At 49.3% G+C, this 17,152-nt stretch overlaps 1 long non-coding RNA gene across 4 annotated transcripts in view; it reads left to right on the top strand.

Annotated features, from left to right (window-relative positions):
- LOC137306953 (uncharacterized) overlaps positions 1–17,152 on the top strand; it is a 225,362-nt gene that overhangs the window by 12,966 nt on the left and 195,244 nt on the right. Inside the window, exon 1 of one of the 4 annotated variants that reach the window (XR_010958974.1) lies at positions 9,659–9,686. The exons of the other annotated variants lie outside the window; for them this stretch is intronic. This is a non-coding gene — a long non-coding RNA (uncharacterized lncRNA). Of the gene's footprint in view, positions 1–9,658; positions 9,687–17,152 lie in introns of those variants that run through there. 4 annotated transcript variants of the gene reach the window in all.

Below are 17,152 nucleotides of genomic sequence, written 5' to 3'. Positions count from 1 at the left end.
CCATCATGGGATACAGAACAAGTGGGGAAAAAATGGACTTCTATTATAGAAACCAGATGTATGGTGTCCTGTTTACCTCTTAAAAAATTTCCAGACAGCCTGTTCAAAACCAGACTGTCCAGCCCAAAACTGGATGGGTTTATCCGTTTAACCCTTTTGTGAACGGCCTCAAGACTGCTGTGTTCTTTGGACTGACTTCAACATTTGCTGTTGCTGTTTACTTCTGTAACTGTCTCTATCTGTGAACGAACCTGTTCAGCAGTTTAGTCTGGCATAAAAGTCCCTGATGTGACTGGCATTAATCATCCTCCAAAGTGACATGTGGTGGGAATCCGACATGTAAATCTACAGATAATGGACGGGTCTACTGTTCGCCTGGGGCACACTATCCTAGATTACTTTGCGCACAAAGTCTCACTTCAGTTCACAAGAAGCCGGGCCTACCTGTGGGAGCTGACCTTTGTGCTGGACACCTGCAAAATTAATCTGGAGAACCCCGAGTTGTGACCTGCAGGAACCTAGGTTCTCGATTAACCAATTGATTTGTACCAAGATACAACTTTGTTTGCATTTTTGAAATATCAAATGCAGACCAGGGTATTTACTGGTTAAAGTAACTTAAAAATATTTATTTACAATTTAAACGAGGGGGTGAAAAAAATGGAGCATTACAAAGTGGAGCAGGTAATGAGGATATAATATAACACACAAACCATAACCAGTAAAGCCCATAAGTACTTAATTTACAAAGCCAGCAACTTGCATTTATATAGCGCCTTTAACCTAGTAAAACACCCCAAGGCACTTCACGGGAGCGATTATCAAACAAAATTTGACACCGAGCCACATGAGATATTAGGACAGGTGACCAAAAACTTGGTCAAAGAGGTAGGTTTTAAGGAGCGTCTCAAAGGAGGAGAGAGAGGTAGAGAGGTTTAGGGAGGGAATTCCAGAGCTTAGGGCCCAGGCAGCTGAAGGCACGGCCGCCAATGGTGGAGCGATTAAAATCGGTCTCTGTGACTTCTCTGGACATACTGCTCGGTTGGAGGTGAGAGAAAGATTGTCCATCTAACAAGCTTTCTCTTGTATCCTGTCTAAGAGGGCCACCACAGGAAGGAAGGGAAATATCACAGGACAAGTCCTCAAGCAACACTCTTGTGATAGACAGACAACAATAACAACAACTTCCACTTGTATGGACCCTTTAATGTAATAAAACATCCCAAAGCATTTTAAAACTGAAAAGAAACAAACACCTAGCAGTGGTGGGAGAAAGGTGGGAGTTGTCGAGATGGGAGGGATTGAAGGTGAGTTTTTTTTGAAGAGGGGGCGATGGCATTCAGCCCAATGCTCAGTGACATGATAAATGGCTCCCTCTTCTCGGGCTCTCTATAGGGGGTAGACAGCCTGAGGAGAGGCGCCATTGACCATGTCACTGAGCATTGGGCCGAAGAGGGATAGTTGTGTAATGGTGCGTTGGGTTGAGAGGCAACTGAGGACCACAGGAAGCATTTGTTGCGGAAGAGGTGGGCCTTGTGAGGGCCTGGAGGGAGAATGGGAAGAAAATGTAGAATGATATGTGGGAGCGAGGGAGGAGGCAGATGGGCAGATGGTCTTTGAGACTAAAAAGTCTAGAGATCAAATGTAAACTGATAATTCTCTTTTTATCTGGTGGGCACTGTACATGCAGAGAAATGAATATTGAGATGTACAGGCCCGAAAGCACCGCATGAGAATGACATTTTATTCAGTATGTATGATAAATATTGCTGAATTTTTTTTAGCCAAAGGAACTGAAGAGCTTTGCTGGTACTGTATCGCTCAGAAAAGAGCACCATAATCAGTCAATTCAGCAAGATTTTTTTTTCTAGGTTTCCTTGGGTAACAAAAGTGAGGTTTTGGGTTTTATCCTGGTTGAAGTGGAGCATGAGTTGGCTGCAACAACATAGCCCAGATTGCTTTCCAGCTGGAGCTGTCTCACCAGATGTGTACAACCTACAGATGTGACCTGATTTCCTAGACTAATGTTTTTGTAGAGAACTGGTGAAGTTTTGATAGCCACTGTCCCCCCCCCCCTCCGAAGAAAGCACAGTACTTGTGCTTCAGAGTACTTTCTATGCAAAGTCATTTTTGTAATCCCTCATTGGGTGTTACATTTATTAGAATCACCTAATAATAAAATATTCAAGACTTGATCGCATGACACTACATTTGAAGTTTCAAAAGAAATGGATTTTCCTTAGCAGCAACTATTAGTCTGGGGGAAGAGGGAGAGCTGGAGAGAGACCTTTATCCAATCCCATACACAGTAAAAATGAGTAGAAAGTCCATTTTACTGAGCAAGTGGGGGAAAGCCTCCTCATTCCTCAGTGTTGCTCAGTCTCGCTGTCCAACCAGTGAGTTCACCAACACATGCACTTTGAACTTCTAACCAGGGTGATATGGTGACCTCTAAAATAACCAATTCAGGGCAAACACTCATCAATTTGTTGTTTAACAGCATTAATAAAATTGTCCAAGTTTTTTTTGCCTCTTGATTTATTTCAATGGATCAAACAATAAAATGGGATAGTGTGATTCGTTCATTTGATATCAAGACAGTTAAATTTCTGATCAACATTTTTACACCGAGATAAACTGCTTGAGTTTACGAGACATTGCCACTAACGGCAGGCGTCTGGCAATAGGTTTTCTGCCTTCATGTGCACACCAGATGTCAGGGAATGAATGTGACATATGTCCATAACATTTTTTTTTGTTTTTTTTCTCCAGTTTTCCCTTCCCTCCTCTTGAAGGTGAGGGTTGGGTGTATGATGCCAAGGGTAGCAATGGCAGGTGGTAGAAACAGCATCTCAGAGCCTTGTCCAAGGGACCTGTATGTGAACATGGACAGGGAATGTTGGTCAACTTGACGATGGAGCCTAGCCTGATGCTGCCCTTGCCCAATATCCACAAATATGCACTTCCAGCCGGGGTGGTTAGATAGAGGTCAGGGGGTAAATTTTAACCGGGAGCTGGGAAGAGGGGGAATTCCTGATAGGAAACCCGGAAGTACGGGATTCCCGGACATCCTTACGATGATGACTTCAGGATGTCTTTCAATTTTTTTGTGGGTTTCCCGCCCGACAGGCCAGCCAGATTGACAGGCTAGCTGTCAGTCGGACAGGAGAGCAGCCAGGGAGTGGATGCTAGCAGGTAAATCATAGATGGGGGGCAGAAGTCAGGAGTCGTCAGGGATCATCGGGGTCAGGGGTCATTGGGCGGGGCAGTCGGTCATCGGCGGGAGTCTTTGGGTTGGGGATCATCGGGGAATTGGAAATCGTGGGGGTTGTGGAGGGAGTCGGAGATTGTGGCAGGGAGGGGGCGGGGAGGGAGTTGGAGATCATGGCGGGGGGGAGTCTGAGATCGTGGCGCGGGGGGGAGTCTGAGATCGTGGCGCGGGGGGGGAGTCTGAGATCGTGGGGGGGGGGAGTCAGAGATCGTGGCGGGGGGGAGTCTGAGATCGTGGGTGGGGGGGGGGGGGGAGTCTGAGATCGTGGCGGGTGTGGGTCTGAGATCGTCGGGGGTGGGGTCTGAGATCGTCGGGGGTGGGGTCTGAGATCCTGGCGGGTGGGGGTCTGAGATCGTGGCGCGGGGGGGAGTCTGAGATCGTGGGGGGGGGGGGGGGGAGTCTGAGATCGTGGGGGGGGGGGAGTCAGAGATCGTGGCGGGGGGGAGTCTGAGATCGTGGGTGGGGGGGGGGGGAGTCTGAGATCGTGGCGGGTGTGGGTCTGAGATCGTGGCGGGTGGGGGTCTGAGATCGTGGGGTGGGGGGAGTCTGAGATCGTCGGGGAGGGGGGGGAGTCTGAGATCGTGGGGGGGGAGGGGAGTCTGAGATCGTGGTGGGGGGGGAGTCTGAGATCATTGGTAGGGGGAGTCTGAGATCGTGGAGGGGGGGAGTCTGAGATCATTGGTAGGGGGAGTCTGAGATCGTGGAGGGGGGGAGTCTGAGATCATGGGGGGGGTGGAGTCTGAGATCGTGGGGGGTGGGGGGGGAGTCTGAGATCGTGGAGGGGGGGAGTCTGAGATCGTGGGGGGTGGGGGGGGAGTCTGAGATCGTGGGGGGGGGGGAGTCTGAGATCGTGGGGGGGGGGGGGAGTCTGAGATCGTGGGGGGGGGAGTCTGAGATCGTGGGGGGGGGGAGTCTGAGATCGTGGGGGGGGGGAGTCTGAGATCGTGGGGGGGGGGGGGAGTCTGAGATCGTTGGTAGGGGGAGACTGAGATCGTGGGGGTGGGGGGAGTCTGAGATCGTGGGGGGGAGTCTGAGATCGTGGGGGGGGGGGGGGGAGTCTGAGATCGTGGGGGGGGGGGAGTCTGAGATCGTGGGGGGTGGGGGAAGTCTGAGATCGTGGGGGGGTGGGGGGCGACTGAGATTGTTGGTGGGGGGTGGGGGGCGACTGAGATTGTTGGTAGGGGGAGACTGAGATCGTGGGGGGGGGGGGGGGGAGTCTGAGATCGTGGGGGGGGGGGGGGAGTCTGAGATCGTGGGGGGGGGGGGGGGAGTCTGAGATCGTGGGGGAGGGAGTCTGAGATCGTGGTGGGGGGGTGGGGGGAGACTGAGATCGTGGGGGGTGGGGGAGTCTGAGATCGTGGGGGGGTGGGGGGGAGTCTGAGATCGTGGGGGGTGGGGGGAGACTGAGATCGTGGGGGCGCGGTGGGGAGTCTGAGATCGTTGGGGGGGGGGGGGGAGTCTGAGATCGTTGAGGGGGGTGGGGGGAGACTGAGATCATGGGGGGGTGGGGGGAGACTGAGATCGTGAGGGGGGTGGGGGGAGACTGAGATCGTTGAGGGGGGTGGGGGGAGACTGAGATCGTGGGGGGGGTGGGGGGAGACTGAGATCGTGGGGGGGGTGGGGGGAGACTGAGATCGTGGGGGGGGTGGGGGGAGACTGAGATCGTGGGGGGGGTGGGGGGAGACTGAGATCGTGGGGGCGCGGTGGGGAGTCTGAGATCGTGGGGGGGGTGGGGGGAGACTGAGATCGTGGGGGGGGTGGGGGGAGACTGAGATCGTGGGGGGGGTGGGGGGAGACTGAGATCGTGGGGGCGCGGTGGGGAGTCTGAGATCGTGGGGGGGGTGGGGGGAGACTGAGATCGTGGGGGGGGTGGGGGGAGACTGAGATCGTGGGGGGGGTGGGGGGAGACTGAGATCGTGGGGGCGCGGTGGGGAGTCTGAGATCGTGGGGGGGGTGGGGGGAGACTGAGATCGTGGGGGGGCGGTGGGGAGTCTGAGATCGTGGGGGGGGTGGGGGGAGTCTGAGATCGTGGGGGGGGTGGGGGGAGACTGAGATCGTGGGGGGGGTGGGGGGAGACTGAGATCGTGGGGGGGGTGGGGGGAGACTGAGATCGTGGGGGCGCGGTGGGGAGTCTGAGATCGTGGGGGGGGTGGGGGGAGACTGAGATCGTGGGGGGGCGGTGGGGAGTCTGAGATCGTGGGGGGGGTGGGGGGAGTCTGAGATCGTGGGGGGGGTGGGGGGAGACTGAGATCGTGGGGGGGGTGGGGGGAGACTGAGATCGTGGGGGGGGTGGGGGGAGACTGAGATCGTGGGGGCGCGGTGGGGAGTCTGAGATCGTGGGGGGGCGGGGGGAGACTGCGATCGTGGCGGGATGGGGTCTGCTGATTGCGGGTGTGGGATCGCAATAGGTAGGCCTGCTGGGCTTGGAGGAAACACTCCTGCTCCTCCGGGCCTACAAGCAGTGCAATAAAGGCATTTAACTATTGATTCGGGCCTTCTCGCCTCTTCTTACATGCGTGAAGAAGAAAGCCCCGGGAATCCCGGCCCCCAGGAGTTAAAAAATAAAAAACCTGTCAAAATGGAGGCCCGCAGCCTCCTTAAAAGCTTTCACTGACCGCCCCGCCTCCTGAGAGCGGGTTAGTCACCTGCCTCTGTTAAAACTGGAAGTGGGCGGGTTGGAGGCGAGTTGGGGTCGGGTTTCAGTTTTCTACAATTTTTACCTTCCCACCCGCCCCCAACCCACCCGTTCGTGGGGTTAAAATTTAGCCCCAGGAGCGGGTTACCATGGTGTTTTTTACCCCCCTCCTGCTCTCAGGATACCAATCAGAAAAGTATTTTTTCGAAAATCTACCGAAACCCTATCGACAAAACACTGGGAATGCTGTAAACATTTTATTAAGTGTTCCCAGTGTGTACCTACTTTGGTGTGGCAGATCAGTATGAATACTCAAAAGATTTTCTTTGACTATACAATGGTGTCTATTTGAAAATGTTGCTTCTCAGTCTGACTGGCGCCAATGCTATTCCTTATAGGAACAGCGTACGTGTGTTGATTTGCTACAGATTTCTGCTCCTATGTCAATAGACTTTCCCACATTAAACATCAACGTGGTTTGGCATAACACGGGCAGCAGGCAGTGTTACGATGTGGGTTTGTGCCCACAATGCTGTTACGTGGTAAATTCCAAATTTCAGACATGCCATCAGCGGGCAGTGCTGAGCAGAGGACAGATGTTTTCCGCAGAAATAAAAGTTCAAGGGAAGAGTCGCATTCAAGGGGCAGAGAGATTGGGATAGCAGCCAGTTACAATGACCATTTAATGGCTGGGGATAGCACATAGCACATGGTGTTAGCATACAGAGGCAAAATGAGAGGAAGATAAATTAAGTAACGTACCTACAAAATTTGAGTTGCACTTTTTGTACACAAAGTTATGCTACCGTTGTATAAAGCTCTGGTTAGACCCCATCTAGAGTATTGCATTCAGTTCTGGACATCGCACCTCAGGAAGGATATATTGGCCTTGGAGGGGGTGCAGCGCTGATTCACCAGAATGAGACCTGGACTAAAAGGGTTAAATTATTAGGACAGGTTGCATAGACTAGACTTGTATTCCCTTGAATATAGAAGATTAAGGGGTGATCTAATTGAGGTGTTTAAGATGATTAAAGGAATTGATAGGGTAGATAGAGAGAAACTATTTCCTCGGTGAGGGGAGGAGGAGGAGGAGGAGGGAGTCTGGAACAAGGGAGCATAACCTTAAAATGAGAGCTAGGCTGTCCAGGGGTGATGTCAGGAAGCACTTCTTCACACAAAGGGGAGTGGAAATCTGGAACTCTCTCTGCCCCAAAAAGCTGTTGAGGCTGGGGGTCAATTGAAAATCTCAAAACTGAGATTGATAGATTTTTCTTAGGTAAGGGGATTAAGGGTTACGGAACCAAGGCGGGTAAATGGAGTTAAGATACAGATCAGCCATGATCTAATTGAATGGTGGAACTGCATTACCATCGCCGAATCCCCCACCGTCAACATCCTGGGGGTCACCGTTGACCAGAAACTTAACTGGACCAGCCATATAAATACTGTGGCTACAAGAGCAGGTCAGAGGCTGGGTATTCTGCGGCGAGTGACTCACCTCCTGACTCCCCAAAGCCTTTCCACCATCTACAAGGCACAAGTTAGGAGTGTGATGGAATACTCTCCACTTGCCTGGATGAGTGCAGCTCCAACAACACTCAAGAAGCTCGACACCATCCAGGACAAAGCAGCCCGCTTGATTGGCACCCCATCCACCACCCTAAACATTCACTCCCTTCACCACCGGCGCACAGTGGCTGCAGTGTGTACCATCCACAGGATGCACTGCAGCAACTCGCCAAGGCTTCTTCGACAGCACCTCCCAAACCCGCGACCTCTACCACCTAGAAGGACAAGGGCAGCAAGCACATGGGAACAACACCACCTGCACGTTCCCCTCCAAGTCACACACCATCCCGACTTGGAAATATATCGGCCGTTCCTTCATCGTCGCTGGGTCAAAATCCTGGAACTCCCTTCCTAACAGCACTGTGGGAGAACCTTCACCACACAGACTGCAGCGGTTCAAGAAAGCGGCTCACCACCACCTTCTCAAGGGCAATTAGGGATGGGCAATAAATGCCGGCCTCGCCAGCGACGCCCACATCCCATGAACGAATAATAAAAAAAAACAGGCTCGAGGAGTTGAATAGCCTACTATTCCTATGTTCCAATGTAGTAATAGCTTTCTATTTGTTACTTTATTCCCTGTCTTTTTAAAGGCTCCCCTACACTATTCATTATTTGTCAGTCAAGATATCAATGGATCAGAAATAAGCCAACAGCTAACCCTCAAATCCAGGCCTCACCCAGATAGCTTCTTGGGGATTGGAGCTGCTCTGCCAACCAATGAGCTTTCACAGGGTACACAGACGCTGCTGGGGTGGGGGTGCGGGTTGGAATGGAGCAGAGAGTCCACAAGAAGATCCCAGGTGTTGCCTGAGGTCAACAGATTTCTGTTTGTCTGGGTCTGGTCACGCTATGTCTCAAATTCTGTATTCTATATTTTTGTGCATTTTTCTGTATTTCTTCCCAGCATGTTACTTCCAGTGCTATATACTAATGATTTCTGCAATGCTGCCATTGTTTTCTTTCGAATACCCAGCACTTCCTTTTGGAAGTTAGCACAGGAGGTTCCTGTGAGCATGGTCATTATTTGCAGGGGGTCCCTTTTGTTGCTTAAAACTTATTTCAATGACTTTAAAAGTCTTGCAGTGCACAATTAGACAGAGACTAAACCAACCCATTTCAACAAGGCCTTTCAGATTGTGCCTAGTAGACTTGACTGGTAATCTGTTAGACTGGGGAGCTGTTGGGTGGTGCAGTGGATTGGGGCATCAGAAAACTGTTTCAGAGCATTAAGACAACAACAACTTGCATTTATATAGCGCCTTTAACGTAGTAAAACGTCCCAAGGTGCTTCACAGGAGAGTCGTTAGACAAAATTTGACACCGAGCTACATAAGGAGATATTAGGACAGGTGACCAAAAGCTTGATCAATGAGGTAGGTTTTAAGGAGCATCTTAAAGGAGGTAGAGAGGGATAGAGAGGCGGAGAGGTTTAGGGAGGGAATTCCAGAGCTTAGGGCCTAGACAGCTGAAGGCACGGCCGCCAATGGTGGAGTGATTAAAATTGGGGATGTGCAAGAGGCCAGACTTGGAAGAGCGCAGAGATCTCGGAGGGTTGTGGGGCTGGAGGAGGTTACAGAGATAGGGAGGGGCAAAGCCGTGGAGGGATTTGAACACAAGGATGAGAATTTTAAAATCGAGGCGTTCCCGGACCGGGAGCCAATGTAGGTCAGTGAGCACAGGGGTGATGGGTGAACGGGATTTGGTGCGAGTTAGGATATGGGCAGCAGATTTTGGATGAACTCAAGTTTACGGAGGGTGCAAGGTGGGGGGCCGGCCAGAAGAGCATTGGAATAGTCGAGTCTCGAGGTAACAAAGGCCTAGCATCATCCTTGCACTGAGGTGATGACCTGCATTGCCCTGTGGGAGCACTGAGAAGGGGCAAAGCTTTTCCCGAGAAAGAGGGAAGAGATGAGGAAGAGATCCAACCCGAGCCACTCTTGCGCACTTTCTCATGGTTGGTTTCAGCGAGGAGAGCTCCGGCTGTCTGCCAGCCCTCTCAACCAGTGATGGCACAGGAGGCCTAATGGAGGGGAGAGGAGGGTAAGGCAGAGAACATAACTTAAAAGGAAAGTGGGAGTCTTATTGTGACCAGAAAAGAAAAGAGTTGCTGTACATGCCCACTAGGTGGTGCAAGCACAGTAGTCATCTCCACTCTGTGCCTTTCTCTCAGTGCTGCGAAGGGCTTGAGGTGACTGGTATGAACAGGTAGGTCACATCTGCACTTTTACAAATAAACTTGCTCTTTCAACCCAGTACATGTCACCGAACCTTGTCAGGTGTCAGCCATGGCTCAGTGGGTAGCACTCTTGCCTCTGAGTCAGAAGGTTGTGGGTTCATGTCCCACTCCAGAGGCTTGAACACAAAAAAATCCAGGCTGACGCTCTAATACAGTACTGAGAGAGTGGTGTACTGTCGGAGATGCCGGGCACTAAATTGGGCCGTGTAATGCCAGCTGTTTCGGTGCTACACGGCCTCTCTGACATCCAAGATGGTGTCTTGGATGTGCATGCATGTTTCCAGTGTGATGTGTGCCAGACGCCATCTTGGTATAGGAGTTCGCGCAGGCGCAGATAACGAACACTGGAATCATGTAAAGTAGGGAGAAAATGGCTTCAATCAGTGTGCAACGCTGATTTAAAGTGACAGACACCATTTTGGGACCTAACGCTCAACTCAATGCACAGTCTTAACCCCGACCATCTGAACATGTCTTAGAGTGCCTGGAGGACCCCCCACCAGCGCTATTTAAAGGGACCATGCAGGATTTACAGGTTAGTGGCTGGATTATTGCTTCTGGCTGCCGAGACATTTGTAACTGTTTTTGGAGGTCTCCCTCACTTGAGTACTAGGACGTGGGGACATAGCCTAACATTTAGAGCCAGGATGTGCAGGAGTGAAGTTAGGAAATGCTTCTACACACAAAGGGTGGGAGACGTTTGGAATGCTCTTCTGCAGACGGCAGTTGATGCTAGCTCAATTGTGAATGTTAAATCTGAGACTGATAGATTCTGTGAACCAAGGGTATTAAGGGTATTAAGGGATATGGGGCTAAGGCGGGAATATGGAGTTAGGTCACAGGTCCACCATGATCTGATCGAATGGCAGAACAGGGTCGAGGGGCTAAATGCCACTTGCTGCCTCTTGATATGCACCACCTTCTCCTGCAAGAAAGGGGGACGTGTGCCTGGGTGATGTGCCTGTCATGGTTGAATAGCTGCCAGTGTTTGTGGCCTGTGAGTTGTGGGTGGGTGGCTTGAAACAGTGGTAATGTATAAGGGTGAGAGGAAGCATCTGATTGGAAGAGTTGAGTACTAATGAAAATAATTTGTTGGTATGTGGGTGATGGGGGTGTAGTGTGTGGTGCAGTTGGTAGGAGACGCCACTTGACAGTTGACCTCACTCACCTTGACCACTCATGTCAAAGCATTGAACTTCTTCCTGCACTGCATCCATGTTCATGATGCTGTGTGTCTGGCATTGACTCAGTCCCCCGCTGCCTCCCACTGCCTTTTGGGTATATGTCTGGAGGGCCTCTTGCCCCCACCCCCCCACCCATCCCCCATTGTGTCTATAGGATGTCCCTCCTTCTGTCCACCTCTTGCACCCAAGTTCTCTAGTGCATCTGCAGAGAACCTTAGTGCATACACTCTCGCAGGCCTGGTACAAACTCAGATCAACCGATTGGTGCGGTCTGGTGTGCAGATTGGAGGATGTGGGATTTAGTAGTGCGCAACCTTTATTCAATGTTTTAACATAACTCATCAGTGTGTAAACATAGGGATGGGACCTGCATCTGTGTTAGATCTCTGTTCAGACTCCGTGCAGACAGCAGACTGTTATTTTCAGCAAATAACAGGTACCAGCTACCTTTAAGAGATTTCGAAGAAACATCCTCCCTTTAAGAGATTGTGCTCCCTCTGGTGGTGAAAAATTGCATTGATTTCACGTGCAAGGCCTGGAAAGGAAGGCTGATTGCAGGTGAGTCTGGGGTGGGCCCAAACTTGCGTCCTGCCTGCTACCTATGCCCAAAAACGGCCCCTATCCAATTTTTCCCCCACCGTCTTTCAGATGAGACATTAAACTATGGCCCCGTCTGCCCCTGTCTGGATGTAAAAGATCCCATGGCATGACTTAAAGAAGAGCAGGAGTATTCTCCCGATATCCTGACCAATGTTTATCCCTCAACCAACATTTATCCCTCAACCAACATCACTAAAACATATAATCTGGTCAATTATCACATTGCTGTTTGTGGGATCTTGCTGTGCGCGAATTGGCTGTGTTTCCTATGTTAGAACAGTGACTCGACTTCAAAAAGTACCTCATTGGCTGTAAAGTGCTTTGGGACATCCTGCGGTCGTAAAAGATGCTATTTAAATGCAAGTCTTTTTTAGCCCACTACTTTGTATTCCCACTTTCAGCCCCTATTGTGCATCATTAACATGAAAATGTATTATATTTTGCTTGGCTTATAACAAAATATCCAGTCATATAAGCTTCACTCCGGGTACTATGAGATGGATCTGAGTACAAATCAAATTTTGTCATTTAAACTGATGGTGAAAAGGTAACAGAAAGCAGTGCCATCCAGTGACTATGTTCTGGAACAGCCAACGTTACTCCAAAATAATTCGGATTGGGGGTAAAATTCAACTTCGCCAGGGGCGCAAAACGGGCAGTAGCCATTGAAAAGGAAAGTCGGGCGTCGTGTATAACAGGCGACTGATCCGCTACTGCCCATTTTGCCCCCTCGCCAAAGTTGAATTTTACTTTTGTTATGTCTCGAATCTTCCCCCAACTATGCCAGCTCTTAAAGGGCCGTTCAATGTATTTGAGCAAGCTAAACAACTGTGAACAGAAATCTCTCTTTGTATCTCTCTAAATAGCACTTTGGGATCTTTAAAGAAGAGCAGGGCGTTCTCCCAGTGTCCTGGCCAACATTTTCCCCTTCACCAACACCATCGAAAACAGATTAAATGGTCCTTCATTTTATTAGTGTCTGTGAGATCTTGCCGGACATAAAATGGCTGCCGAATTTGCCCACATAAAATGGCTGCCGAATTTGTCTGCATAACCGTCATTGCACTTCAGGCAACTGGGACTAAGAAAATAGTTCTTTGAAAGAACTAGCTCAGCCGCAAAGGGGTTAATGGCCTCCTTCAGTGTTGTGAAATTCTGTCGTATGTGAAGCACTGTTGAGATGGTTCTGTAAGATGTGATATGCAGGTCTTTTCTTTCTATGTTGTTCGGGTTCCTAATAATCCAGCATTGAATAATAAGTGAATAATACTGACGTACTAGTATAGAAAACTAGCAAAAGTTGGACTAGATAAAGACGAAATGTTGTGATTTAGGATAGTTATCTAGCCCAAATTAACTGGACAGAAAAATTAACAAACAGATCGTTAGGTCAGAGTTGAGAAAACGTCAATATGAGATGGATAGCGTAAAAAATAAATATATCCCTATGAGCTCAAAAGGAGCGGCATTGAAGAATAGAGTTCTGTGGATAAATAGAGAGATTAAAAAACTATAACAGCAACTTCAAAGGGAGGCACTTGATAGAATTAAGGCTAGCGATACTGTTGTGTTTTTTGATTTCTAACCATTTTACCATGGACAGATTCTCGGGTATGATTTATATTTAAATGTCACAATTGAGGTAAAGTGAGTTCACAAAGGTTTAAAATCGAGGCTTGTAGCCGGAGCTGGGGGAGGGGGAGGAGATGTGTAATCGAGCCAAAAGGACCAGCCATTGGAAAGTTGCCTGTCTTCTGATCTACAATGAGGGGGTCGTTGAGCTTTTCCTATGAAACGTCCAGGCTCATTGTGTTGGGAAAACAGTATTCATCCTGAAAACAGCAGGAGTTAGCAGCTAAGGGGCCTCTATCCATCCAAGAGGGGCAGCAGCCAATTTAAATGGTGGCTCTGCTTGCCAACCCTTGGACAGGGATAGAGTCAGGGGTCCAAGTGCCGAACTTCCTGTCCAGGGACAGGGCAAAGGGCAACTGGCAAATACGTGTTCACGGTCGGTTGCAACAAAGGCTGCCAAGTGAGGCAAAGAGTCCCTTGAGAGGTAAACCAGCCTAAGCTTAGAAAGATTGGTCAGATTTCAGAGAAACAACAGCCCAAGAAAAGTTGAGGGGAGTGGAAATCTGGAAAACTCCCCCCCAAAAAGCTGTTGAGGCTGAGGGTCAATTGAAAATTTCAAAACTGAGATTGATAGATTTTCGTAAGGTAAGGGAATTAAGGGTTATGGAACCAAGACGGGTAGATGGAGTTAAGATACAGATCAGCCATGATCTAATTGAATAGTGGAACAGACTTGAGGGGCTGAATGGCCTCCTCCTGTTCCTATGTTCTGGCCTGCTAAGAGGGTCAATGTGGCATATTATTTTATTTGTTACAAGTAGGGATACAGGAACAAATAATTTTGTGGTGAGACTTTGAATGTTTATGTCTGTCCTTCACCTAACGGCTGCAAGAGAAACTCATTTTTAGATTTAGATTCAGATTCGGCCTCATCTCATTAAAGTATGAATCAGTCTGCTTTTCAGAAGTAAGGAATCTTACAACACCAGGTTATAGTCCAACAGTTTTATTTGAAAATCACAAGCTTTCGGAGATTATCTCCGAAAGCTTGTGATTTTCAAATAAAACTGTTGGACTATAACCTGGTGTTGTAAGATTCCTTACATTTGTCCACCCCAGTCCATCACCGGCATCTCCACATCATGCTTTTCAGAAGAGTTGAGAAGTGCACAGGAGGACATGTGTGGAGAATAACCGTATCCCGTCCATATAGCAAGGACATCTTGTTGTTACACCCCTGAGTCGTGCTATTGTACGTCCAAATATTGGGTCGTAAAAGTAAATTCCTGATCGTAAGTGACATAGGATGTGCTTGCGGCAGAGACCAGTGTCATTTAACCTGACAGAATATCTAGCGCAAACCCAGAATTTATAGCAAATACGAAAGCGAATCATGAGGAATACAGAAAGTGTAACGGGAGGGGAAAAGGGCTGTAAGAGAATCTGCAAAAAGGCAATCAGATAATATAAAAGCACTCACTGATTCCTTTTCTAAGCACACAAAAAGTAGAAGAATATTTGTAGAGGGTCGGACCACTGGGGATAAAAAGGGTCATTTAATTGTGGAGGATGATGGTACGGTGGAGATTTTAAATAAATGTGTTGCATCGGTTCTTACAAGTGATGGTGGAAGTGTGTATCTAGGTATACTGCAGGAGGCTATGGAACAAGTGTTAACGATACCTCTAGAAAAGGAAACGGTGAATAGAACTCAAGGTGGATACGTCAGCCGGTCCTGATGGCATGACGGCTGATGAAGGAAGTCAGAGAGGAGATAGCAGAGGCTCTGGCCACAATTTTTCAATCCTCCTTAAATATGCAAATTGTGCTATGAGATTGGAGAGTGGCCAACACAACACCTTAGTTCAAGAAGGGAGAGAAGGATAAACGAGATAACTGTAGACCAGTTAGTCTAATGTCAGTTGTGGGCAAACAATTCAAAATAAATTGAGTGAACATTTAGAAAGGCATAGGTTAATCAAGGTCAGTTGGCACAGATTTGTTGAAGGCATGTTGTGCTTAATAAACTCAATAGAGTTTTTTGACGAAGTGACCAATTGGATAGATAAAGGGAATGTGGTTGACGTATTATATTATGTGGATTTTCAGAAGGTGTTCGATGAGGTGGGGTAAACGGGTGGTAATGGATTATCTGCCCGTTATATACACCCCGCCCATTTTTTTTCCATTGATAATATTGGTGTATAACGGGATGGGGGGGGGGGGATCTTTTGTCGCCTGTTTTGAGCTTCTGCCGAAGATGAATTTCACTCATGGTGTCTCGCAAGAGACTTGATAGAAAAATTCAGGTATGTAAGAAGAAATGTGGGAGCAGGGATAGAAAATGAGTTGTCAGACAGGAAACATAGTTGGGGTAAATGGGTGGCAGCTTGGACTGGAGAAGGGTTGGGAATGGTGGACCTCAGAGGTCAGTAGGGTTGGGAATGGTGGACCTCAGAGGTCAGTAAGGTTGGGAATGGTGGACCTCAGAGGTCAGTAAGGTTGGGAATGGTGGACCTCAGAGGTCAGTAGGGTTGGGAATGGTGGACCTCAGAGGTCAGAAGGGTTGGGAATGGTGGACCTCAGAGGTCAGAAGGGTTGGGAATGGTGGACCTCAGAGGTCAGTAAGGTTGGGAATGGTGGACCTCAGAGGTCAGAAGGGTTGGGAATGGTGGACCTCAGAGGTCAGTAAGGTTGGGAATGGGGGACCTCAGAGGTCAGTAAGGTTGGGAATGGTGGACCTCAGAGGTCAGTAAGGTTGGGAATGGTGGACCTCAGAGGTCAGTAAGGTTGGGAATGGTGGACCTCAGAGGTCAGTAAGGTTGGGAATGGTGGACCTCAGAGGTCAGAAGGGTTGGGAATGGTGGACCTCAGAGGTCAGTAAGGTTGGGAATGGTGGACCTCAGAGGTCAGAAGGGTTGGGAATGGTGGACCTCAGAGGTCAGAAGGGTTGGGAATGGTGGACCTCAGAGGTCAGTAAGGTTGGGAATGGTGGACCTCAGAGTTCAGAAGGGTTGGGAATGGTGGACCTCAGAGGTCAGAAGGGTTGGGAATGGTGGACCTCAGAGGTCAGTAAGGTTGGGAATGGTGGACCTCAGAGGTCAGTAAGGTTGGGAATGGTGGACCTCAGAGGTCAGTAAGGTTGGGAATGGTGGACCTCAGAGGTCAGTAAGGTTGGGAATGGTGGACCTCAGAGGTCAGAAGGGTTGGGAATGGTGGACCTCAGAGGTCAGAAGGGTTGGGAATGGTGGACCTCAGAGGTCAGTAAGGTTGGGAATGGTGGACCTCAGAGTTCAGAAGGGTTGGGAATGGTGGACCTCAGAGGTCAGAAGGGTTGGGAATGGTGGACCTCAGAGGTCAGTAGGGTTGGGAATGGTGGACCTCAGAGGTCAGTAGGGTTGGGAATGGTGGACCTCAGAGGTCAGTAAGGTTGGGAATGGTGGACCTCAGAGGTCAGTGCTGGATCCACTTTTGTCCTTGGTATATATCGATGACTTGGCCACGATCTTAAAATTTGCTTGTGACACAAAAGTAGGGGGTTTGGAAAACAGCATGGAGGACTGGAAAAGACTCCAGGAGTAGAAATTTGTATGCTTTGCACCTTTTTTTTGGGTGTAAACCGGGCGTAACTCTGACCAATTTAGCAGTGGGACGGCTTGTGCCCAATCTGCACAGGCGTTCAGCCCACTACTAAATTTGTCGGGCCCATTTTTTTTTTTGGGTGCCCTGGACAGCCACAGGTCCCTTGCATATGTTAAGTAGGGGCCTAACGCCTATTGACAATGGCGAGGGCATGATCGGGTTTGGTTGCAACATACTCCGTGCTTCTCCCTTCTACCCAACACCCACCCCCCCCCCCCCCCAAGTTTTTTCTCCTCCCCTCCAGAAAATCCCGAATCCCACTGGGATCTCTCATTGGGATTAGATCCCCCTGGTGCCAGTAGACTTGTATGGCTTTTTACTACACTGGGCAGTGCCTTTACTCACTAAGTCACCAGCCCACCTATGTTTGAATAATATTCACTGTCTGAGGTCGCGCATAAAGAATGGCCGTTTGGGCCAATCTATTATTTATTCTT

Source organism: Heptranchias perlo, chromosome X (genome assembly GCF_035084215.1).
Source record: "Heptranchias perlo isolate sHepPer1 chromosome X, sHepPer1.hap1, whole genome shotgun sequence".
In the NCBI taxonomy this organism is placed as follows: domain Eukaryota; kingdom Metazoa; phylum Chordata; class Chondrichthyes; order Hexanchiformes; family Hexanchidae; genus Heptranchias; species Heptranchias perlo.
The sequence above is the reverse complement of the archived record's forward strand: the minus strand, read 5'-3'. Positions and strand labels throughout refer to the sequence as shown.